Here is a 26858-nt window from a genome sequence, read left to right on the forward strand (position 1 = left end):
ATTAGATGTGAGCAAGCAGAGCCCCTGCCATGGTCTCCCTGCTTCTGAGTATCTTCTAAGTAATTTAAATTCTTCCTCTGATGTTGAAATCAGTAGGAAATAGGCCTGCCATCCAGGTCAGTTCTCAAGACCAGGCCAAGACCCTCATGTGCTCCAGTTTCTATTTTTCCCCTTTGAGAATTCTCTGGCCTTCTATCCTGCATATAGAACCAACCAGATACTCCAACAAACTCAAGGACTCGTGTTTATGGGGTTGTCCTGCTTGGAACTCCGTGACCAGGTCCGAGACCAGGAGACTAGCCAGATGAGTGGATCACTCCTGGTTAGCACAGTATTTATCTTGTTGGGTCAAGTCAGTGGTGTGCTCCCACAAAAAAATCCCTATAACATTTGCCAAACCATGGTATAAGTGCTTTTATTGTGGCTAATTTCAAGCTGTTAATATGATGTCACTTAATGCAAAGTAGGGTATAGGGTCTATCTATGGCTTTCATAAGGTGGTACTCAGCTCCAGTAAATCAATGGATTCCTCAAGACTGGACTGACTGAATGGTTCTGAAATATTGGTTTTGAAATGACGATCATGTTGGACACAGAGTAAGTCAGGGATTTGGGCTACCAGTGGCTTACTGACCAACTGGCCTAAGGATCCTGGGCTTAAACCCCATGTAGTCCCATGCATTGTCATCTAAATATGTTTTGGACATGGTACTACCTTGGTACTATACACCAAAGGCAGTAGCATGATTTTAGTCATCCTTTACTCTGTGTGTCTGTGTCTGCCTGCCTGTTGCTGGCATCCAGAGTGGGTACTCCATCCCTCTTTAGGTTTAGGCAGTTAGTTCTACAAGGGTGATTGTACTTTTTTTTTTTTAATACTCATTTCGTTTATTTAGTTTATGTGGTGCTGGGGATTGAACCCAGTGCCTCATGCATGCTAGGCAAGCACTCTACTACAGAGCTATAGCACCAGCCCTGTATTTCTTAGAGGGCTTTTAAGGCTATTGCTCTATGATGCCATGGCCCCTTCTGATTGACATCTTCTCTTGCCCATGACTGATGTGGGTCACACTTAAGCCAAATGAGGGACATATATTCTGTGTACAAATAAGACTGCTATGCTTAATCCATGCATGGCCCCCACCCATGGGTGCCTCACTACTTTGTCTGCTGTTGGTAGTGTGTGGAGTGTGTAGAAGGCAGCAGCACAGTCAATGTTAAAAGAGATCCACACATTCTAAGAAGGTAGTGAATTATGTCCTCAAAGTCTGAGAAGACATGGTTGGAAGGTATTTTATTCTACATTAAAAAAAATCATAAATTTAAATGACCCCAAATCAAATAATTATTCACATTTTTTCCGTATATTCTGGCTAAGACCTGCATTTGTGGTTATCATAAACAAGGCACAGGAACAACATTGAGAAAGTCACTGGAAGTTCATATTCATGGAAACCACAAATGATTATGCAGGATCATAATTATTTAGTAAGCATTATATGGTATGAGACAACTGCAGCCAAAGGCAAGAAGATCTTTATCATTTCAATGCAAGCAGATTTTTAAGAGCCATGGCATTATGGTTCATAACAGTGTTACCTCCTTTTCCATATGACGGGAGATACAAGTTGAGAAATAACAATATATTTGAGAATAAAGAACATTGAAAGACTATCTCTGGAGCTACATACAGAGTTGGTTCATGAACATACAAAGAATCTTCATGTGCACTCTTTGGACAGGAAACATGTAATTGCCTCCACTTACTATTCTAAATTGTCATTGATATACCACTATATTACACATGGGCCGTGAATTCTGTAATACATTTTAAGTTAAATTATTTATACAGACAGGGCTGCACAAGAAAGAAAAATTACTATAAGCTACACAACTGGGGACTGGGTCTTGGTGGAGATGGTTACTAGAACACAGCAAAGGAGATGAGTATACATATACTGATATATGTAAATAAAAGCAAGAATGGATGAACAGAAGACTGAGGGAAGTCTTGCCAATAAAAAGTTGCAACTGAGAAATTTCCAAATGTTTCAAATATCAAGCCTGGAATCCTTTTGCAAAGGACTTGGTCAGGTCCTCAGAGGAAAGGTCAGTGCAACCCTATAGTAAGTAAAACAGTAATGATAATACTGTCCTTTTCCAAAGAGACTTACAGCTATTGAAGCTGCATAATGAAGGAAGAGGAATACCTGGACATTTGTAATCTGTTAGACATGGGTTCCATGTTGGCATTGATGACTGCAGACGAAAGCATCATTTTGGCTCCCCCGATAGACTACGGATGTTTGGGGGTTAGACTTCAGATGATGTCCCAAAGATCTGGCTTATTGTATCCATTGAGTTCACAAAATTTTCTAGTGGTCATTTTTCTAGTCCCCAAATGAATAATTAGGATTAACATACTTGGAGATTGAAGTCATTTCCACATTGGGTCCTTGGCCAAAGAGGTAGAAGTAATCATAGTGGAAAAGTCCATGGGGAAACCTGTATCTGCCTTCTCCCAAGTCAATAAAAAATGACAGTATTGCATCCTGAGGAGGATGGTGGAAATGCATTCTACCCTCTTTTTGTTGTTTTAAAAGCTAGGGTCTTGCTATGTTGCCCAGGCTTGTCTTGAACTTCTGGGCCCAAACCATCCTCCTGCCTCAGTCTGCTGAGTCGATGAGACTACAGGCACACACAACTATGTCTGGTTTGCTCCATTGTTAAAGACCTGAAGAATACAGTCAGTTTAACCCCTGTAGAAAGTAGGTCTTGAAGAAAAAGTGTACTACCACAAATTTTCCTGAGTAATTGTATCAATAATAGCTGCCATACCAGTGTGGTATATCTATTGGGTCAGATTCATATGGTCACAGATATGTGTTGTGCAGTAATTTGTTGGACAAAAATGTTCCTTCTGTGAAGTATGTTCAGTTCCTTTGCCCTTTTATTTGACTGGGTTGTTTGAGCGTGTTTTTTTGTTTTTGTTTTTTTGGTGTTTTTTGAGTTCTTTATATATCCTGGAAATTAATGCCTTATCTAGGGTACAGGTGGCAAAGATTTTCTCCCATTCTATAGGCTCTCTCTCTCTCCACTCTTGATTGTTTCCTTTGCTGTGAAGAACCTTTTCAATTTGATACCATTCCATTCATTATTATTGATTTTACTTCTTGCACTTGAGGAGTCTTTTTCAAGAAGTCAGTTCCTGAGCTGATATGTTGGAGTGTTTGGCCTGTGTTTTTTTCTAGTAGGTGCAGGGTTTCTGGTCTAGTACCTATGTCCTTGATCCACTTTGAGTTGAATTTTGTGTAGGGTGAGAAATAGGACTTAAATTTCAACTGGATTTCTAGTTTTCCCAGCACCAGTTTTTTTTTTGAAGAGATTATCTTTTATCCAATATATATTTTCAGAGTCTGTGTGTAATATGAGGTAACTGTATTTTTTGTGGGTTTGTCTCTGTGTCTTCTAAAATATTAATAATCAACAAATATATGAAGAAATGTTCAGCATCTCTAGAAATTAGAAAAATGCAAATTAAAATTACACTGATATTTCATCTCCAGTCAGAATAGCAATTATCAAGAATACAAGCAACAATAATGTGGACAAGGATGTGAGGAAAAAGGTACACTCATACATTGCTGGTGGGACTGCAAATTGGTACATGCACACTGGAAAGCAGTATGGAGATTTCTCAAAAAACTAGGAATGGAACTATCATATGACCAAGCTATCCCACTCCTCAATATATATCCAAAGAAGTTAAAATCAGTATACTACAGTGACAAATTCACATCAATGTCTATAGTAGCCCAATTCACAATAGCTAAGCTATGGAACCAACCTAGGTACCCTTTAGCAGAACTGATGATGAAAATGTGTGTGTGTGTGTGTGTGTGTGTGTATAGGTTGGTACCATATATATATATATATATATATATATACACATATATATACATATATATATGTATATATATATACATATATATGTATATATATATACACACAAAATATATATACACACAAAAAATGGAATAATGGAATATTACTCAGCCATAAAGAAGATTAATGTTATGACATTTGCCAGTAATGACTGGATCTGGAAACTACCATGCTAAGTGAAATACACTAGTCCCCAAAAGCCAAAGGTTGAATGTTTTATCTGATTTGTGGAAGCTAACCCACAATAAGGAGGGGAGGGGAAGAATAGAAGTTCAGTAGATTAGACAATGGGGAGTGAAGGGTAGGGAGGAGGGATAGGAAAAGGAGAGTAGAATCTGACGTAATTTCCCCATGTAGATATATGAAATCCATCACAGTGAATCCCACCACCATGTACATCCACAAGAATGGGTCCTAACAAGAATAAGATATATTCCATGCTTGTATAATTATATCAAAATGGATTCTGCTAGCATGTATAATTAAAAAGAACCAATAAAAGAAGAAATGATCTGACAGAAAAAAAATGTTCCTTTTAACCGAGTCCCAAAAAAGGATCAGAAACTATATTCTTTCACACAGAAGGGACAATAGATGTAATTTTATTCCAAGACTTTGTTATGTTTCTCATGCTCTGCCATAACATAGTCCAAATAGATCTAAACCAGCTAGACATTCCACAAAATGCCATACTAACCCAATATTTCAATGACATCCTATTGATCAAGCAAGATGAAAAAGAGGTAGGCAACATACTAGACACATTGGTAAAAAACATGTTAATCCATAAGATTTGTGGACCTATGACTTACATATTTAGGGGAATCCAGTGGTAAGGAACAATTTGGCACATCTATAAAGTAAAACAAAATGTTACATTGTGCATATTGACTAAGGTGCTCACAGTGCCTACTAGTAGGTCTCTGAGTTCCAGAGGCAAAACATTCCATATTGAGGAATACTTCTGGGGCACTGCAGTGGATGGTTTGGAAGACCAACAGCTCTGAGCAGGGCTTGGAGCTGTTAAGACATCTGCAACAAGTTGAGCCTGTGGTGGTACAAGTAGCCTTGCCGCTTAGATTATGTGGTTTGGTAAAATGTGTGGGCGTTGGTTTATAAAGAAGATGTAAGTTGCATAAGAATGGCAGCTGAATTACCACTTCACTCCGAGTGGTCTTGAAAGACAGTTGTGAAGGAAAACAGTTCCCATGGACAGTTGGGTTGGTATACTAGGCTGTCCACTTTGGGGAAGGAGGTTACACTAGATAAGGACTCAGGGGCAAGGATGAGCTGGCCAGAGATTGAAGGAAAAATGATTTAAAGATCAGCAAACATGATCTAGGATAGAAGCATATAGTTGGACATATGGGAAGGAACACAAAGTCTGAAGGTCTGTTACCTCTTCTACCACGGAAGATAAATGATGGCCATTTGATGCAACACAGCCTTTATCAGTGGCCATGCCAGGGCTGGTGATGAGTGTTTGAATGAAGTGGCCACATTAGCAGTGGTGGAGGCTGTGGATGGGATCGATAGCATGAACTCCTACACACTCAGTTGGATCTGCTGCTTCTGAATGTCTGGCAAGTCAAGAGCAGAAAACAGCGCTGAGGTCCTCAGAGGATACTTGCTTACTCACGGGTTGTATTCCATGATGAACTGCTGTGCCCTCTACTCGGTCCCAGTGGCTGCTTCCCAGAGAACACCACCTGTGACTATACCTTTCCCCAAAAGACGTTATCTACTGTGACCTTTCCAAAAATATCTGATGCTCCCCAAACTGCTATCTCCCATATCCACCCCTCTAACAATTGATCTTGCCTCTCATTTAATAATCTAAAAGAATTCCCCCCACAGTCCCACCCATCCTAGAATTTGGAGAATTAGCATTCTACCAATGCTGCACATCATTCTCATCATCTACTTTCCTGGAGCTTGTGAAGTCAAGATGCTCTTTATTCCATGCATTACCAGTGCCTCTCTGTGTCTCGTCTTAAAGTATTCAAATATCCCTTTTAATAAGTTTCTCATAAGATATAAAGATGCTAAAGTTTCTTCTTTCCTTAAAACGAATATTCATTAAATCGTACCCCTTACCTGCACCCTTCTCTTCTACTCTGAAGTTTTTGAAACACTAGTGTACTCTTGCTGTCTCTGTTTGCTCACCTTCAGCTTCCTCTTTCTTTTCTTTCTTTTTGGTACCGGGGATTGAACACAGGGGTGCTTAAGCACTGATCCAAATCCCCAGGCCCTTTTTATATTTTATTTTGAGACAGGGTCTCCCTGAGTTGCTGAGCTTGGCTTTGAACTCCCGATCCTCCTGCTTCAGCCTCCCAAGTTTCTGGGCCCAGCCTCAACTTCCTCTTTGATCCATTATGGGTTTAATGTTCTTTTTTGTCTAAACAAAAAGAAATTTCAAAACAAATATTTTATATTCATTCTAATGATACCAGAGATTATTTTTATTGAGTATTGTTTTCACGGGGTGGAAGGGGGGGAAATTAGTCAGTGGGAAATTTCTAGGTACTCTAAACTTTAATAAATTCCCAAGATCTTGGAAAAAAATCAGTCTGTCTTCTGGTTAGGGATGGGAGCCCAGGTCTAATAATGCAGCTAGACTGGGCAAGCGTGTGGCATAGACATTCTTTTTGTACTACTTTCACAGATATACTTTCTATTCTGCACAAATAAGGAAAGTTTTTAAAAATTCTCTGAGTCCCTGTAGTAAGACATGGTGGTAGGGATGGGGCAACAAAGGAAAAAAGGGTTATGTGAATAGTCTGACCCACGATATTGACAGATATCACCTTTTTCTCCCACCTCCCTCCTCTCCAAATAATTTCCGTTCACTGACACTGACCTCGAGTACATATTGATCTGACTACTTGACACTAAGGCACATGTGACCAGTTGGCTTAACCTTCTGTATAACTCCATGGGTCCTTCTGTTATTAAGATTCTGGTGCTCTTTTAAATGCTCTCCTTTCTCTATTGCCTCAGGGACTCAGCCTCCTTTCTTTTCTTCTTCCTCTTCTTTAAAAATATACCCTTTAATTTTCCTTATTATTTAAAGGCAATACCTGTTCAGTAGAGGAAAATCAAAAGCTAAAGAGAAGCCAAAGATTAAATTATAACTGTACTTTAGTTTTACTATATATTTGTATGTATATACATACATATTTTTTCAATCTTTCAACCTCTGTACTAGTTATATATGTACATAAGTCATTGCATCAGTCTATGATAGGAATTAACACACACGCTATTGTGAAATTGACCACAGTTGTTTTATACATGCAATTGAGTTTTTTTTTTTTCCCCCAGTGCCAAGGATGGAACCCAGGGTCTCACAGTTGGTAGGTAAGCACAGTACTACTGAGCTACTTTCCAAGCTCTCGGAATAATTTTAAATTTCTTTCTTAATGGCTGCCAAGAATTCCATTATAGATTTTATTGGAATTCACTTTGGAGTTTTTATTCTGGATATTTTTGATTCCTAGTCTTCTTTTAAAACCATATTAATACTATGGTGACAAACATTCTTATATCTAAATTTTTTTTTCAGTTTCAATTCCTACAAATGGAATTCTGGTTCTAATAAGGTATATATTTTTGGTACGTTTTGATGTGTTTTCTTTCAGAAGACTTGAAAAATGTTTTATTCTCACATGAAGGTTAAGTGAAAATTCTTGCTAATACTGGTGAATTATCATTAAAAATACTTGTCCCAAGTGGTATCTTCTTTTCTTCATTAAAGCTCTGACCATGCACTTTATCTTTTGGAGGTCAGATCCCCATGACAACTGCAGAGCAGAAGGCAGCTAATATCCATTGCATACCCAATGAGTGAAACTCTGAGAATGTTGAAATAAATATGACACAGTCCAGCCTACCTTATGATTGAATTTAAGGGGACTGCAGACAGGTGATTAGAGAGAACCTAGTGAATACATTATTAATATATAGGGACTTGAATGCAATGGTGTGAAAGTACTAGGGGAACACTCATTTGGGGAGTGAGGCAGCCACATGTTAAGTCTGAATTAAGACACACCAAGATTAGGAGTTAGCTGGCATAAAAGTGGGTTTTCAGACATGGATATCAACTGCACAAAGATAAGGAAGTGTGTACACACAGTGATCCTGTTGGGATAGCAAGTAGCATGGTATGGCTGAAGCTGGGGGTGTAAGTTGAGGGAGCAATAGTAAATGCGACTAGAAAGCTGTAAGGAATTGTGTTATGAAGAGGTTGGCTGATCATCATATGAACAGTTGCACATTTTGAAAAAGTAACTGGATTCTGTGTGGAGGGTCAATTGGAAGCAGAGAGGTGAGCTAGGAGTCTACTGCATAAGCCCTACTAGAGATCAACACAGCAGGAACTCACACAGGTTTGTGGATGAAGATGAGGGAGAATTTAAAAGACAATAGAGTGCATGCCCCTCTTATGATATTCTGCCTCACTGTGTGTCCAGAGCAATGGAGTTGACCATTTAAGGACTGAGACTTCTGAACCCATGAGACACTCCTCTTAAAATTTTCCTCCTCCTCCTCCTCCTCAAAAAAAAAAAAAAAAAAAAAAAAAAAAAAAAAAAAAAAAGACGAAAAGAAAAAGAAAGAACTATAATGGTATTAATAATAGTATCTGGACTTGTTACATATGAGAAATGGAATGTTCAAGACTGGGTTATCTGGCTGCATAGTGGGACCATGAGCCACAGATTGCCTTTGGTTCTACATTCTGCCATCCTATCCTGTCTCATGGTGCCATACTCTGTGAATACATCATGCTGCTTAGTCACGTACTGCAAGAAAGAACATCTGTGGAGTTGGAGGAGGTAAGAGAACGTCTCAAAGAATAAGTAAAAAGTGAAGATTAGACTGGAGAAAAAAGTGGTGAAAAGAAGATATGATAAAACCGAAGACAAGAGGTCAATAAGGGTCTGTACAAAGCAAAACAAGGATTTGTTCATAAAACCCTGAAATAACAATTTAAGAATTAACCCTGAATATATAAAGTGGGAATCCTGGGGCAACAATTAGTAAATACTGAGTCCTGTGACAACAAGTAGAGGTAGGATCTGAAAATATTAGGAGAGCTAAGAAAGTTCATGTCATAAATAAAATACCTCAGATAGAAGCTTAGGTATGACCTTTAATGCGGTTACAGCTGGTGCAAGCATGGGCACCATGCCCCCGCAGATGCCTACGGGTGTGAAAAAACATCATGGTGTGAGCATTTAGGGGCAATATCCTAAAAGACCACAAGGTGGTAATGTAATTTCACAAGTCTGTCTTTGAATCTGTGTTACTTTCTCTCTAGTTGCTGCTTCTGTTTGTATTTATGCTTTATGTCTCTGTGTTTTAGTCTTTTTAATTTTTCTGCCTTTTTCTGATTTATGTATCCTCCTTTCAAAATGTTTTCCTCCATTTCCTTAACCGTTCATTAGAACTAATGCAATTTTCCCATTCTTCACTGAGTGAAATTTCCTTTTGTCATTCATTAAACAAAATTTATCATAGAAAAACTGAAATCTATGTGAAAATGAACAGAATAGGATATAATGAATCCCTTCGTACCACCAATCCAGCTTCAGAGTAATCAGTTCATGACCGTCTTATTTTACCTGTATATAACCCACCTTTCTACTTCCTAGGCTCTATTATTTGGAAGCAAGTTCCAGTTCTGTTACAAGTTCCTCTGTAAACATAAACAGTTCCCTATTATTACAAAATCCAGTTAATATTCAAATTTCCAATGGTCCTTTAGTGTCAATTAAAATTTATTTTATAATTTTCTCTCCAAAGTCAGGTAAATTTCACTTACTGTGATTGGTTGATTCTTTTCTTAATAGTGTTAATTCTACATGTTTCTGCTTTCTCGTTCTCTCTTCTCTTCAATTTGCAATTTATTTGTTAAGGGAACTAGTTATTTTTCTATAATTTCCTGCAGTGTAGATTTTTCTGATTTCTGTCAACTCTCAAAATGGAGAGTGAAGTGTTTCTTCATTTTCTAAAAATATTAAAATATTTTAAGATGAATCTAACCATCCGCTGTCTTGTTGGGCTTCTCCAATCTCAAGTGAATTATCAGTATGAGTCAGATCATCATTTTTCCTGCATAAGTTTCATTTTCCCTGTTTCAAAGGTCTACCATACTTCAAATTCCAAGGGGTGTTTTTTTTTCTCTCCTTGCACTGTAATCCATTTACTATCTCATCTCCTTTATTTTAAGTTGACTTCTCCACTGGTCCTTGCATTCCAGTCTCCCTTCCTGAAATAATCCCTTTCTTAATTCCTAGCAAGGGCCATCACAGATGCTGGGCTGGTTACACCTGCACAGACAGGCCAGCTCAAGGGGAGGGGTGCTCTACCTGCCAGACCCTGTGCCTGGGTGCCTCACAAAGGGTTAGCAAGCTGGTGGTAGGTCCTATTATTCCTCTGTAAGTTTCAACAACTTGCATTCAGTTCCCCTTTCATGCTCTGGTATTCTTTGGAATTACAGATTCCAGTGATAGTTTAGTTTCCAAGTTCAAACAAATGGACTTTATTTTGTCTTCATTTTCTTTTACCTGTAAGTGGTTGATGACTTGTTGTCATCCCCAAATGCACCAGGATGTCTTTTTCCAGACTCTTCCTTTGGTGTTTCCAGGAACACCCTTTCACCCTTTGTTCCCGGTTCTCTTAGCTTTCTTAGTTTCTTCCTTGTTTCTTTCCTTTCCTTTCCTTTCTTTTATTTTATTTATTTATTTATTTTTGTTCACTCTTCTCTGGTATGATTTGATTTGCTCATGGCTTCTCTCTTCTCCCCTCCTAGGCTTTGTGGTTTCCCTGACTGTAGTGCCATCTTTAACTCTATACTGGTGAATTCAGAATCTTTGAAACCAGTCTCAACACTTGTGCTCCAGTCCCAAACTTTGAACAGCCTTATGCATATGTCAGTCTAGAACCTGCAGATACTTCACAACTCTTCTCTGTGTTACATTCCTGATCTCTGTCACCATCCATTCACTTTTTTAAAAAAAAATGTTTTTTAGTCATAGATAGGCACAACACCTTTATTTTGTTTATTTATTTTTATGTGGTGCTGAGGATTGAACCCAGTGCCTCCCATATTCAAGTCTACCACTGAGCCATAACCTCAGCCCCATTCACTTTTCAAAGTTAGAAATTTTAGTTCTTTCAAGTATCCCATTCTCTAATTTATTAAATCCAATCAATCCTAAATTCCTTTGTGTTTACTTCATTCATTCTAAATATGTTTCTGGGGGTTTTATAGGTAATGTTCTTGGCACTAGGGATTCAGCAAAACCCCCGACCTCGAAGAACTTGTGATCTAGTGGGAGACTGAAGATAAACAAATTAATGAGCACATACATGGTGATAAGCGGCATGGAGAAATTTTCACATGTTCTTGTCTGGCCTCTCCTTTCCATTTGCACTGCCGCTGGTTGGCTGGCTCAGGCCCTCTGTACCTATGTGATGCTTCCATTGTTGCCCTGGCAGGCTAACAGGCGCTCTTGCCTCGGGTCTGTCCTCACTGCACTCCATTATCCATACCTCTACTTGGCTAATATTTCTAAAAAACCTCTGAAGTCAACCCTAGTAGTGCAATAGTTTTGCTCAAAAGCAATAGACTCCCTTACCAAAAAAGTAGTATCTAGATTTGTGAGCATTGCAGTTAAGGCTTCTCTTCGTCTCTTTTGTCTCCTGTCACCCTCCTCCCCTTTCTCCTTCCACTCTCCTGGCCCCTGTCAGTGTCATGTCAAGCTTTTCCTGCTCCATGACTTCTTCTAACACTATGCTTTAGTACATTTCCTGTGCGGCTGTCTTGACTCTCCATCATGTTCAGGCTTGGATGTCACTCCTCTGGGGAGCCTTCATTCAACCCTCTCGACAGAGTTAGCTATCCCATCTCCTGTGTTGAATCACCACTCGTCTCTTGGCTCTATAATAGTTTTTTAAAAATATTTTTTATTTGTAGATGGACACAATTTTATTTATTTTTATGTGGTGCTGAGGATTGAACCCAGAGCCTCATATGTGCTAGGTGAGTGCTCTACCACTGAGCTACAACCCGCCCTGTAATAGTCTTTAATGTGTTTTTCTTGGACTTGAAGCCCCAGGTAAGGGTGGGCAGAAAGGTTGTCTAACACAACCAAGTCATCCACTTGCCTTTAGGACCCAGCACAGGGCTTCACCCGTGAAGCAGAAGGCAGCCATCTGTGAGTTTGGCCCAGGCTCTGGAACCAGACTGACCAGGGTCTGACTTCTGGTCAATAGCTTGGGGCAAATTACATTCCCGCGCTTAGTCTCCTCAGGTTTAAGTGTACATTAGTAACTTAGCATTTCTCAGAGACTTGTAGTAAAGATTGTTGATAATGATGCAAATACATTGCCTCTGACAGTTCTTGGTAACCAGAAAGGCTCAGTCATGCTAACTCTACCAGAGGCTGAAAAACTGAACGCAATTGATATGACCCATATTCTTATGATTCCCCGGTTAAATGATTGTACAGTCAGAAAGTGGCCCCCCAAGGGAAAAAGAAAAGCTCATTCACTACTGTTTTGGAGAATTTGAAGGGAACAGTTCCATAAAGTATAATCAAGGGAACCTGGGAGTACTTCAATGGGGCACTTGCTGTTTTATGTCTCCATCTGGGTCCAACCTGTACCCTTTAGTGGGAAGCGAAGTCTCAGTGGCACTTTATTTAGGGCTTCATCGGGCCTGTTATGAACTGAGGCAGAGTTTGTTTTGGAGGAATAGTGGAGGTAGAGGATCTGAGGGGACCATTAACGAGCCCAGCTGCCATTTCAGATGCAAGAAGGAGCAGGTTCACAGCATGTGTCTCTCAGGGAGGGAAGAGAAAATGTCAAGGATTGTACTGGGAAGGTGCTGGAACATTTTGTGTGAATGTGGATATTTGGATGAAATGCCTCTAAAGCCCCAAGATAGCACCACAGGCTGTAAATAGCCAAGGGAGAAAGGAGACAGAAGAGCAGGATGCTTCTCTAGAAGTATCAAGACTGTGTGCAACTCCAACAGTGCAAGGGTCCCTGGCATAAAAATGTTAGCTAAAGTCCTTTTCCCTGAACAGCATCACAGAACAACTATGACTGATTCACTCTGGACTTCAGGTTTAATTTTGTGACTACTGCTGCTGCTTTCCAGGAGGATTTAAAAAAAAAAAAAAAAAAAAAAAAAAGGCTGGATTGGTGAATTCTGTTTTACATTTGGAGGTCTGATCCACTGGTACTGGGGCAAAAGAGAATTCCTATGGATGCTCTAAATTTTACTTGGAAATGTTTCATTAGTATGGAGAGTATCAGGGTGTGTGTTCTCTTAGGTTGATTAGCAGCTGATTTATGCCTTCATGTGGGGCAAACGTCTGTCAGCCTCTCCCCCAGACCTTAGATACCCACTATTAATCATGGGTGTTGATGTCACCCACTGGTGTTCAGCCTGGAAGAATCTGCAAAAGGTTAATCTTTCGTAGTTTCTCGGGATTTGTAGGGCAGCATTCTGAAAACCTAGTTTTAATTTTGATAAATGAATTTAGCAAGTACTTAATCCCTGAAAAGGTCCAAGATTTACAAGTCAGTCAAGAGATGAAGTTAGAAATTTATTACACATGTGGGATGATCCAATCCCAAAAAAACCCCTTTAAGCCCTTTGATGAATTGAATGAATAGTAATCAAACACCATATGCAGAGAGAAATGTATGACTAGTATTTGCCCCTCCTCTCTGCAGACATGTCTTCTGCCTTCCCTTCATTAGGAGACCTTTTTTGGCAAACCCTACTATGCGCTGGCCACTCTGTTTTGACCTCTTCTAGCTCTTAGTGGACTGCTTAAAATAACACAGAGGATCCAAGGGAAAAGGTTTGCTCAATCTCACTGTCAGGCATGTTTTTTCTTCTCTTGAAGAATTTATCCTTGAATATAATGACTTTGTAACTGACCAAGTTTCTTTCATCCCTTTGATTTCAAAGAAATTTAAGAATGATGTTTTATGATCACCAAAAACAACAGAGGAAGTGGTATGGATTTTGGTGTGCTGTATTTTATTCTCTTCTATATTTTGATTTCTGCTCTTCCTTAATTATATTATTAAAAAAGTCACGGGTGTATATTTGTGGCAGGCTGGAAGAGAAGGACCAGGCTACTTGTTTTCTGTTCCCAAGCTGTATTTCTACACATACAATAGATATTCAGTAATGTTGTTCAAATTTAAAATATTCTGAGAACATGCCAGTATATTGGATGGGTGGTTTCTAGAGTCATTATATCACACTCTCTCCTTTCAGCCCACAGGTAGAGGCTTGAGTAAATTGCCCCATTTTTCTTTCTCTTTCTTACTGCCCCCTGGAGTCATTGTTGTAAATTGCAGATTCAAACATTTGATTCTAACATTTGTCCTTGTTCTTAAGAACCTTCAATCCTTCCATGGTTTCTAGCTGTTGCTAGGATAAAGGTCACATGCCATATGTGGCTTACAGAGTCCTATGTGATGGCCTTTATTTCTCTAGCTTTCTCCCACTCGATGCCACCTGTCACGCTATACATCAGGCATTTAAAATAATTTGTGGCTTCTGGTCCCTAGTCTGTTGAATTTGTGTTATCAAAAGGGAGACTATTGAAGGAGGGCTTGACCTAATTGAAGGCTTTACATGACGTGAGAAAATCTGAAGCATGAGAGAGACTCTCCTGTTGGCTTTGAAGAAGCAAGTTGCAAATTGTAAGAGGGCTCCCAAGTCTGTAGCCAGGTCTGAGAGCAGCCTTTAGGAGCTGAGAGCAACCCTCAGCCAGAACTCAGTTTGTAGACTGTAGCTTAGTCCCACAATCACAAGGAACCAAATTCTGCCAAAAACCTGAAAGAGCTTGGATGAGAACTCTGATATCAGACCCCTGGCCAACACCTTGTGGTTAGCCTGGTGAAACCCTGGACAGAGGATCAGATTAGTCTGTTCCTAGGACCCTGACCCATGGAAACTGTGGAAAAATAAATTGTTTTGTTTTAAGCCTTTGAATTTTTTGTAATTTGTTATGCAGTAATAGAAAACCAATACAGAGAACAGGATTGAAGTATTCTGTGAATAAAGAGGAAGGATTGAAGGAAGGAAGGAGAGAAAGAAAACGAAAGAGAAGACGAAGGAAGGGAGGGAGGAATAAAGGATTTTTGGTCCTAATTTCTACTTCTTTGTTCTGTTTCCTTGGACAGAAAACATAATTTGTAATTTGTACGTCTTTGAGAGAGTAATAAGCAAGTCTCCATGAAATCCTATGTGGTTTTAAAGTTTCTACCTTGTACTTTATGGGTTTAGCAAATTTACTAAATAGTTTAAGTGTGCTACCTTTCTTTGGCTTATTTCTTTTAAAGTTGAGAAGCTCTAAAAAATTAAGGTTTCTAAAGGAATTAGCTTATTCCTTTCCATTCTGATAAACTTTAGATTTTTACTTCTGTATTGGGCTTTTCAACATCCTTCTGTACTTGCCTTAAAATTTTTGTTTTAATGAGTAAGTTATATCATATATAAAATGGTATGCATGTCTAGTTTTAAAGATATTAGTAAAATGAACATTTAGATACAGATCAACAATTATAAAAAATTGATCAGTGTCACAACCCCTACATCTCCCTGTTTGCTCATTCCAGATTGTACCCTGAACCTTTACCCCATAATTTCTGTGTTAATAATATCTTACTTAATTTTTACATTTCCATATATCACTAAATAATATATTATTTGATCTTATCTCTTATGAACATTTACAGTAAATTTTTCACTATATATACTTCATTGGTGTATTATAATTATACACAACAGTGGGATTTGTTGTGATTTATCTGTACCTGCAATGACATATACTGTTCTGTCTCATACTACCTATTTTTCTGTGCCTTGCTTTATTGTTGGCTCAACATTACATTTCTTGAAATACATGGGGTCATAGTTTATACACTCCAGTTATATTTTATTCAGTTACCATCATGTGTGGCATAACCTTTCAGTCAGTGACAGCCTGCACATATGACTGTGTTCCCATAAGATTATAAAGAGCTGAAGGATTCCTGTTGCCTACTGACACTGTAGCTATCATACTGTCCTAGTACAATGCACTACCTACATGTTTGTGGTGAGGCTGATGTAAACAAACCTATACTGCACTGCCAGTTTGTAAAAGTGTAGCACATGTAATTATACACAGTACATATTACTTGGTAATAAATGACTATGTTCATGATTTTTGTATTTGTAATGATGTTCTTTAAAATATTATTTTACTTTTACTTATAACAAATTTAGAAACATGCTGGGCATGGTGGTGCATACTTGTAATCTCAGAAACTCTAGAAGCTGAGGCAGGAGGATCCCAAGTTTGAGGTCAGCCTCAGCAACTTTAGTGAGGTCCTGTCTCAAAATAAATCATGAAAATGACTAGGGATGTAGCTCAGTAGTAAAATGCTCCTGGGTTCAATCCCCAGTAACCTTCCCCCAGAAAAAAATAGAAAAATTATGTCATGTTATGTGTGCAGCTGCCTCATACATCTCATGTTTACTGTGTTTCTTGATTACATCTTCTCTTGTGATTAATTTAACCTCATGTTATTTTGTTCCTCATGACACACAGAATGTGTATGTATACATGTATATAATCTAGACTAGGTATGCAGTAGGGTCTACCATCTAGGTTTATGTAAATATACTCTAGGAAGTTTGCACAATGACAAAATTGCCTAAATACACAGTTCTCAGAACACATCCTCTTTTAAAATAATGCATGACATATAAATAAATCAAAATTTTACCTATTCTACTATAGCAGACATTGGGATTGTTTTTTGGTTTGACACTTTTTTAACATTTTTATTATTTCAAGCAATTCTGCTATGAAATTCATATGCACTTGTCACAAATAAGAGTTTTTCTAAGCCAGGCAGAGCGGCATGCACCTGTAATCCTAGATACTCTGGAGGCTGAGGCAGGAGGATCTGAAGTTTGAGACTGGCCCTGGCAACTTAGCAAGACTCTGTGTCAAAATAAAAGTTAAGAAGGACTAGGGATGTAGTTCAGAGGTAGAGCACCCCTGGGTTCAATCCCCAGTACTACACACACACACACACACACACACACACACACACGCACACCAAACAAAAAAAAGAAAGAAAGAAGGAAAATTTTTCTAGCATGTATGCTTACTAAAGGGTTTGCTTGGTCACAAAGCATATGCATAATTCATTTTATAAAGTAATGCCATATTGTTTTCAAAATTGTTACACCAATTCATATTTTATTACATTTCTGTGTAACATATCTATGTCTTTATCCATTCACTAATATATGTGGGATTTAAAAAAAAAATCAGCTATTAATGTCCCACACAACCCTTATTGGACTGGGTTTGACTATAGAATGAGTTGGAGATAACTGACATTGTTCTGATAAATATGCATTTGTACAATCCATGAACATGATATGTCTTGTTTATTTAAGTCACCTTTTATGCCTTCTAATAAGATATTATATTTTTCTCAACAGAGATTTTGCAAAGCTTGTATTAAATTTATTCTCATTATTTTTATTTTTTTTAAACTGGTATTTTTATTTATTTATCTAATTGCATTTTAGTTGTAGATGGACATGATATCTTTATTTTTAAAAATTTATTGTTATTGTAAACAAATGGGATACATGTTGTTTTTCTGTTTGTACATGGAGTAAAGGCATACTATTTGTGTAATCATACATTTACATAGGGTAATGGTGTTTGATTCATTCTGTTATTTTTTCCTTCCCCCACCCCTCCCACCCCTCTTTTCCCTCTATAGAGTCCCTCCTTCCTCCATTCTTGCCCCCCTCCCACCTCCCATTATGTGTCATCATTTGCTTATCAGTGAGATCATTCATCCTTTGGTTTTTTTGAGATTGGCTTATCTCACTTAGCATGATAGTCTCCAGTTTCATCCATTTGCCTGCAAATGCCATAATTTTATTCTCTTTATGGCTGAATAATATTCCATTGTGTATATGTATATCACAGTTTCTTTATCCATTCATCAATTGCAGGACATCTAGGTTGGTTCCACAATCTGGCTATAGTGAATTGAGCAGCTATGAATATTCATCTCTGTATTATGCTGATTTTAAGTCCTTTGGGTATAGGCCAAGAAGTGGAATAGCTGGGTCAAATGGTGGGTCCATTCCAAGCTTTCTGAGAAATCTCCATACTGCTTTCCAGAGTGGCTGCACTAATTTGCAACCCCACCAGCAATGTATGAGTGTACCTTTTTCCCCACATCCTCTCCAACACCTATTGTTGCTTGTATTCTTGATAATTGCCATTCTAATTGGGGTGAGATGGAATCTTAGGGTAGTTTTGATTTGCATTTCTCATTACTAGAGATGTTGAACATTTTTTCATATATCCGTTGATTGCTTGTACATCTTCTTCTGTGAAGTGTCTGTTCATTTCCTTAGCTCATTTGTTGATTGGATTATTTGTATTCTTGGTGTAAGGTTTTTTGAGTTCTTTATAGATTCTGGAAATTAGCGCTCTCTCTGAAGTATGAGTGGCAAAGATATTCTCCCACTTTGTAGGTTCTCTCTTCACATTGCTGATAGTTTTCTTTGCTGAGAGAAAGCTTTTTAATTTGAATCTATCCCAGTGGTTGATTCTAGCTTTTATTTCTTGTGCTATGGGAGTCCTGTTAAGGAAGTCTGATCCTAAGCTGACATGTTGAAGATTTGGGCCTACTTTTTCTTCTATAGGATGCAGGGTCTCTGGTCTGATTCTGAGGTCCTTGATCCATTTAGAGTTGAGTTTTGTGCAGGGTAAGAGATAGGGGTTTAGTTTCATTCTGCCACATGTGGATTTCCAGTTTTTCCAGTACCATTTGTTGAAGAGGCTATCATTTCTCCATTGCATATTTTGGCCCCTTTGTCTAGTATGAGAAAATTGTATTTATTTGGGTTTGTGTCTGTGTCCTCTATTCTGTACCATTGATCTACCTGTCTATTTTGGTACCAATACCATGCCGTTTTTGTTACTATTGCTTTGTAGTATAGTTGAATTTCTGGTATTGCGATATATCCTGCTTCACTCTTCCTGCTAAGGATTGCTTTAGCTATTCTGGGTTTCTTATTCTTCCAGATGAATTTCATAATTGCTTGCTCTATTTCTGTAAGGTACATCTTTGGGATTTTAATTGGAATTGCATTGAATCTGCATAGCACTTTTGGTAGTATGGTCATTGATATCTTTATTTTTTAATGTGGTGCTGAGAATTGAACCCAGTGCCTCACATGTGCTAGGCAAGCATTCTACCACTAAACCACAACCCCAGCCCCTAAACTTGTATTTTTAAAAAGTTACATAATCTAAAGTAGTAAAAATATAATTGAATTTTTTATTATTTATTTATTTTAATTAAAAATCATAAATTTACATAGGGCAATATTGTTTGATTCATTCTGTTATTTTTCCCTTCCCCCCATCCCTCCCACCCCTCTTTTCCCTCTATACAGTCCTTCCTTCCTCCATTCTTACCACCCTCCTTATCCCTAACTCTAAACCTAACCCTAACCCTAACCCTAACCCCTCCTACTTCCCCTTATATGTCCTCATCCGCTTATCAGCGAGATGATTCGTCCTTTAGTTTTTTGAGATTGGCTAATCTCACTTAGCATGATATTCTCCAATTTCATCCATTTGCCTGCAAATGCCATAATTTTATCATTCTTCATGGCAGAGTAATATTCCATTTTATATATATATATATGCCACAGTTTCTTTATCCATTCATCAACTGAAGGGCATCTAGGTTGGTTCCACAATCTGGCTATAGTGAATTGAGCAGCTATGAACATTGATGTGGCTGTGTCTCTGTAGTATGCTGATTTTAAGTCCTTTGGGTATAGGCCAAGGAGTGGGATAGCTGGGTCAAATGGTGGGTCCATTCCCAACTTTCTGAGGAATCTCCATACTGCTTTCCAGAGTGGCTGCACTAATTTGCAACCCCACCAGCAATGTATGAGTGTACCTTTTTCCCCACATCCTCTCCAACACCTATTGTTGCTTGTGTTCTTGATAATCGCCATTCTAATTGGGGTGAGATGGAATCTTAGGGTAGTTTTGATTTGCATTTCTCATTACTAGAGATGTTGAACATTTTTTCATATATCTGTTGATTGCTTGTACATCTTCTTCTGTGAAGTGTCTGTTCATTTCCTTAGTTCATTTGTTGATTGGATTATTTGTATTCTTGGTGTAGAGTTTTTTGAGTTCTTTATAGATTCTGGAAATTAGCACTCTATCTGAAGTATGAGTGGCAAAGATATTCTCCCACTCTGTAGGCTCTCTCTTCACATTACTGATAGTTTCCTTTGCTGAGAGAAAGCTTTTTAGTTTGAATCTATCCCAGTGGTTGATTCTAGCTTTTATTTCTTGTGCTATGGGAGTCCTGTTAAGGAAGTCTGATCCTAAGCCAACAAGTTGAAGGTTTGGACCTACTTTTTCTTCTATAGGATGCAGGGTCTCTGGTCTGATTCTGAGGTCCTTGATCCATTTAGAGTTGAGTTTTGTGCAGGGTAAGAGATAGGGATTTAGTTTCATTCTGTTGCATATGGATTTCCAGTTTTTCCAGCACCATTTGTTGAAGAGGCTATCATTTCTCCATTGCATATTTTTGGCCCCTTTGTCTAGTATGAGAAAATTGTATTTATTTGGGTTTGTGTCCATGTCCTCTATTCTGTACCATTGATCTACCTGTCTATTTTGGTACCAATACCATGCCGTTTTTGTTACTGTTGCTTTGTAATAGAGTTGAAGATCTGGTATTGCGATACCCCCTGCTTCGCTCTTTCTACTGAGGATTGCTTTAGCTATTCTGGGTTTCTTATTCTTCCAGATGAATTTCATAATTGCTTGCTCTATTTCTGTAAGGTACATCATTGGGATTTTAATTGGAATTGCATTGAATCTGTATAGTACTTTTGGTAGTATGGCCATTTTGACAATATTTATTTTAATTCTAGTAAATTTTTTTTTGGTGTGTGTGTGTTGTGCTGAAATCAAATCCAGGGCCTTGTGCATGCTAGGCAAGCTCTCTACCAGTGAGCTATATCCCCAGACTAATAATCTTATATCCAACTACCTTGTTAAAAGTATTTTTATAATTCTAGCACTTTCCTATATATTCTTTTGAGCTTTCTCTACATATAACTAATCATATATCACATGAATAATAATTATTTTTTCTTTTTCAATCTTCATGTTTTTGACTACTTTTTTTCCTTCTTATTTCCTCTGTAATATGAACATAAATGTGATATGAGGCATTTAAAAAATTTTATTTTAGCCGGGCATGGTGGCATACACCTATAATCCCAGCTGCTTGGGAGATTGAGGCAGGAGGATTTGAAGTTCAAAGTTAGCCTCAGCAACTTAGTGAGGCCTTAAGTCACTTAGTGAGATGCTTTCTTAAAATTAAAAAAGAAATAAAATTAAAAGGGCCGGGGATGTGGCTCTGTGGTTAAGTGCCCCTTGGTTCAATCTCTGGTACAAAAAGAAATTTCTTTTGTATCTAATTTTAAAGTTAATCTCTTAATTTTTGCACCACTGAATAATACTTGCTGTACATTTTATTTTGGAGTAGGGTTGGATAGTTTTGTTTGTTAGCAAATTTATCATTTATTTTTAAAGTAAATTATGACTTTGTGCAATTCTGAATGTTTTGGTGTTTGAAATCATAAATATGAACCTATTAGTTTCTTTTAGGATGGGATAAAGTTTCTTATGGAAAGTTCTTTCTTTCATACTTCATTTATTTATTTTTTTAGCCATTCCTCATGCTCTTGTCCCCATTTGCCACACTGATCCTTAGCCTAATATTGTGTAAACACTCAATAAACACACATCGATTAAGGCCAAGCTTTTTAAATGCTTCTAGTCCTGTGAGTTGATGGTCCATTTTGCAATCTGCTTATTCTTGTTCATCCTAAAGTAAATATATTTTTTGAGTAAAGTTATAGCTGTCAATTTGGGTCTTTATAGTTCAGACAAAGCAAACACCACAAAGAGTAATTAAGAATATTTATAGTTCTTTGTAGAACTCATTTTGAATAAAATTGTTAACTTTCTTCAGTGACAACAGTCTCAATACTTGAGACAAACAGTATGGGAAAACTGGGAATATTTTGGAATTTAATTCAGTGATGAGCAGCAATTCTGTCTCTTTGTCTTGGTCTCTCTATTAATCAGTTGTTGCTAAAATAATGCTGTATGCCAAAATGTCCAAAACTTAGTGGCTTACCACAAGCACTGGTTTTCCTGGCTCATGGGCCTGCAAGTCTGTTGGGACAGACTTGCTTCAGGAGGCTCGTTGGTTTGTTACCCTTGGCTCTAGGCTTCAGGTTGAGTTTAGGTCTACTCTATACAGTTCTTGTGCTCTTTGGGCCAGCACCAATCTCAAGAATGAAAGATGAAAAGTCAAATTATGTGATTTAAGAAGTTACAAAACAAAACAAAGCAAAAGGTGGGGGGAACTCAAAACCAGCACCTCTGTTTGTTACATGTGCTAACATCCTGTTGGTCCAAGCAGGTCACATGGTCAGGCCCAACATCAGTGGACTGAGGAAGGACCCAGTACTGTGCACTATAGGTTACATAAACACAGGAAGGAAATGAAAGAAGACCAAAGAACTGTAACACACTACAGCCATATATGATAATTACATGAAATAACACATATATAGTGCTTAAGACATAGTAAATGCTCAATAGAGTGGCAGGGTACTGTTGCTGCTCTTTTATTTAAAATGAAGATATTATAAGTTGATTTTATAATCCTTGTTATATCTAAATTTCCATGATTTTTCTTTCCATTTCACCATTTAAGATTTCTTCTCTTATTCCCCTTCTATGTTACTGTTCTTTTTCTATTATAGTATCTTATTGTTCTTTTTCTATTATAGTATCAATGACAATAACTTCAGTTTGTTTCCTAACTTTGGCTTCCATTAACAAATCACTTTGGCATTCTTAGGACTATTGACTTGTAATCTTTAATACTCTCAGAACCTTTAACTACTACTATTAAATTCAGTACTGCTCTTGGTTGAAGAAACATGGGTTGTTTATTTACTTTTCAGTGTCTGCACTGGTCTGATGTTATTTTGTGCAGATAACTGCTTTTGATTCAAACAGGCAACATGATTTCAGACCTAATTACTACAGAAGTAATTGCTCCTTGGCAAATAGGACCTGCTGGACTGCCCAGACTTCAGATGTCAAAGAGCCAACTGAATGCATGGCATGTTCAGGTCCTCTAATGGGACTCCATTGACCCACTCAATGTGGCAGTCCAAATGACCAGGATTTTAGCCACTGAATTGTAAAACGGGTCATTTCAAACCCTGGTTTCTTCAAGAGCCTCAAGACAATAGATACACCACATACCATTTTGAGAAGATGGTAGATGAACTGATTTTGCAGCTCATTTACCTATAATGTAATAAAGAGATGTTGATTGGAGAGTAAAGAAAAAAAAAGTTTTAGAGTTTTTAATATGCTGCTCTTACCTATCACTTATGAAAGTGAGTTGGAGGTGGCTTTCTCTTCACCTCAGTTTGGGGAAAATAGGTCTACAGGGATAAATTGAAAATTCTAACATGGTTCCCTGCTGTTTGGGAACACAGTGAACTGGTATTGACACATGCTTGAAGCACCTAATAGCTAGAAGCTCTGGTTAGAGCTTCCTCTTTCGCTGGTGGAAAAGGAAATGACTTGGAGTCTTTTACATGGATAAAATGTGGGACACATATGAGGGAGAAAGCTGTCTTTAACTGCTTCAGGTCCTGCAGTGGGCAGAGAGGGTGAGGAGATCTCATCAGAGAAGGCTGCAGGTATATGGCGGATGTAAGGCAGTGAGGGAGGAACGGTAAGCAAATCACCAGGTTCTTCAGGTGAGAAATCTCCAGTGATAGCAGGAGCACTTGAAGGAACTTTTTTAAAAAGTCTTTTTAGTTGTAGATGGACACAATACCTTTATTTGATTTATTTATTTTCTATGTGGTGCTGAGATTTGAACCCTGTGCCTTACAGGTGCTAGGCAAGTGCTGTACCACTGAGCTACAACCCCAGCCTTCAAGGAACTCTTGAGGCATCTCACGAGCAAGAGTCAACTTTATACATCAGCTAGTTAGAGGGAACCTGTGTCAGATTGCATCAGTGTTGGTCAGGCAAGACCTTTCTCTCTGTACCCTTACCTCTTCTCCTTTGCCTACCCCAGCCTCCAGTTCCACTTAAAATCTTGTACTGGGGAGAGGAGCTGATTGAGTGAGATGGAGAAAGGGGAGAAGCAAGAGAAAAACTGAGAACGGGTTGAAAATACAAAGCCAAACTGAGAGAATGGGTCTCCCGTGGGCAAACGGAAACTTTACACTCTATAATTTGACTTGACTTTTAGCTATATCATAAGACTTTTGTTCAGATAAAATGACTTTATTCATCAGAGAATGCCTGGAAAAACCAGTTTCACCTACCCAGAATTTCCACCAGGAACAGAGAAAGAACTTGCTCTAGAGAATGAACCAGAGTTGAGATGAATGGTGAAGACAACTGGCTTATAATTATACCCCACTAGTTCTGCATGTTCACATAATCAGAGGGAGGATTCTTTTTTCCCCTGTAGGGAGTTTCCTGACTTCATTCCAAAGAACACTGATTCTCATTTTGAGTCTTCTACTCACCTAGGTATTTGTCCTATCTGTTTTGTATTGCTATATCCAAATATTCAAGACTGGATATGTAATAAAGAAAAATGATATATTCGACTCATGATTTTGATGGCTACAAGATCCAAACATCATGGGGCAAGCATCCTGGTGAGGGATTTTCTACTTGTTTTACAACATGGCAAAGAAATTAAAAGGGAACCAGCTGTAGCTGAAGGGCCTAGTACATAGGGTATCCTTTATAATACAAAGTTCTCTCACATGAGACTTCATATACTCCACGTCATTCATCTATCCATTCATGATGGTGGAGTTCCTATGACTTAATTACCTTGCACTACATCCCACCTCTTAAAGTTTCCATCACTTTGTCATTGCCACATCATTGTCCAATATTCCAACATGAACTTCTTGGGAACAAATTACATCCAAACCATAGCTGTACTGTAACCTCTATCCACCAAGAGGCATATAAGAAACTTGGAGGGGGTACAGAAGACCTATGTAGACTCAAAAGCTACCCAACTGATTAGTTCCACATCCAGGACCTCATCTTAAAATTCTTCCCACAGATAGACCCTAGTCTTATTTATGATCACCAACACAATCATCTGTAAATTTTTTTTTTACTTTTATTTGCATTTATTTTACACTGAATTTATGCCCATGCAATAAATTTTTGTTTCTTTAGTTTCTTCTGGGATATCTTTTTCTTCTGTGCAACCTCCTCTTCTGGTTTAGGAACAATTTGTTCCTTTTCAGCGAGGATCATCTAAATATGGCAGGGGGAACTCATGTATGGGTTAATCCAAACATGAGCTCTAAGTACAGTGGCACATCTTGGGTGCTTCGTTCACCTGGATATGTTCAATGTCCAGAGAATCTACATCTAAACTCTTAAGCTTAGTATTACTGTCTGCATTTTTTAGCATGTGCAGCAAAAATTCAGCACTCTTTTTGGGCCACTGTCCCTGTGTCCAGTGACACTGGACACACCTCCTACTCTACCATTTTAACACAGGAATGGCAAACATCGCTTCTTTAAAGTGACGTCTTTTGGGTACCTGGTGGCTTCTCAGATATGCATACCCTTGATGGCTTATGCAGTTTCAGGATATTCTTAAAGTGATCATGAAGATTTGAACCTCTTTATTTGGATGATTTTGTGGGGTTTTCTGGGTCAAGAGAGTAGTGGGCCATTTTCACAGATCATCTCAGGCTGCTTACAAGAAGAAGAAGATTACAAAAATGTTTACGAATTTTGGTCCTAAGCTCCACCCTGTCTGCTGACAGATCCTCAGGGAAGTTGGGGAGAATCTTTGAAGTCTTCCAGGGACTTGTGGTCCAGGGGGCTCTAAGCTTTGGTATTTGGGAGGTCAGAGGGTATATTTTGAGGGTGCTAGAAACTGTGATAAATTTATTCCCTAAAAAGACCAAGTATTTGAATGTGAGCAGTTAGGCTTAGTTTCTGCTATATATTTTTCTCTTCCCCCCCTTACATCTTTAGAACATTCAGAGTGTTATTTTAAGCCACTAGATAGATGTTAGAGCGTTTACTGGGTTGGTCTTTTTCCATTGTATTGGGACTTCGCTTCTGTTCTAGTGGCTTCTTGGCCATCTGGTAATTCTGTTGCTGGGAGCAAAAATGGAAAACAGAGGGCACTATTAACCCACAACTCCAAAACATAACAGTTGTCTGACTTTCCACCAATCCTGCCAAAATTAGGCCAATGACAATATTGTTTCTAACCCACATGCCTCCCTCAGGCCAATTTGGAAACCCATCCCTTGCAGCAGAACAAGTCTGCTGCTGATGGATAAGGATCAGTAGGTTAAAAAATAAGGATCACGTCCAGCATCCAGGTTTGCCAGCATCAAGAAATGTGCTTCATCATTAGGGTTGGGGATAGGATCATGATAATTCTAATTTTCTTTGTCTATTTCTTTGGAACTCTTTGCAGTTGTTGAATAAGGACCAAATGAAATGCATGTTCTATTAGTGTTCTCTTAGCCAGTATACTAATTATTTTTCCTGACAAATGTCTGTAAGGAGGGTGTTATAGTAGCCTGATTTATGGCTACTTCACTTTGCAAGTCATATGCTCATGTTAGGATAGCACAAATAGAAGAATATTTTAAGTGCCAAAAATATGAAATGTTAAACTTTATTTCTGAG

At 38.2% G+C, this 26858-nt stretch overlaps 1 long non-coding RNA gene and 1 pseudogene across 2 annotated transcripts; both read right to left on the reverse strand.

Annotated features, from left to right (window-relative positions):
- Nucleotides 1-7272: 7272 nt before the first annotated feature.
- LOC306662137 lies at nt 7273-8499 on the reverse strand. Its single transcript, XR_013764079.1, has 2 exons — nt 8320-8499; nt 7273-8051 (listed from the first exon to the last, which is right to left on the reverse strand). It is a non-coding gene; the product is annotated as an uncharacterized lncRNA (long non-coding RNA).
- Nucleotides 8500-23508: 15009 nt separating this feature from the next.
- LOC306662657 (large ribosomal subunit protein uL22-like) lies at nt 23509-26435 on the reverse strand (annotated as a pseudogene). The gene has a single exon. The product of its transcript is annotated as a large ribosomal subunit protein uL22-like (transcript).
- Nucleotides 26436-26858: the final 423 nt, after the last annotated feature.

The sequence above is a fragment of the Sciurus vulgaris genome, assembly GCF_902686455.1.
Source record: "Sciurus vulgaris genome assembly, chromosome: 5".
In the NCBI taxonomy this organism is placed as follows: Eukaryota; Metazoa; Chordata; class Mammalia; order Rodentia; family Sciuridae; genus Sciurus; species Sciurus vulgaris.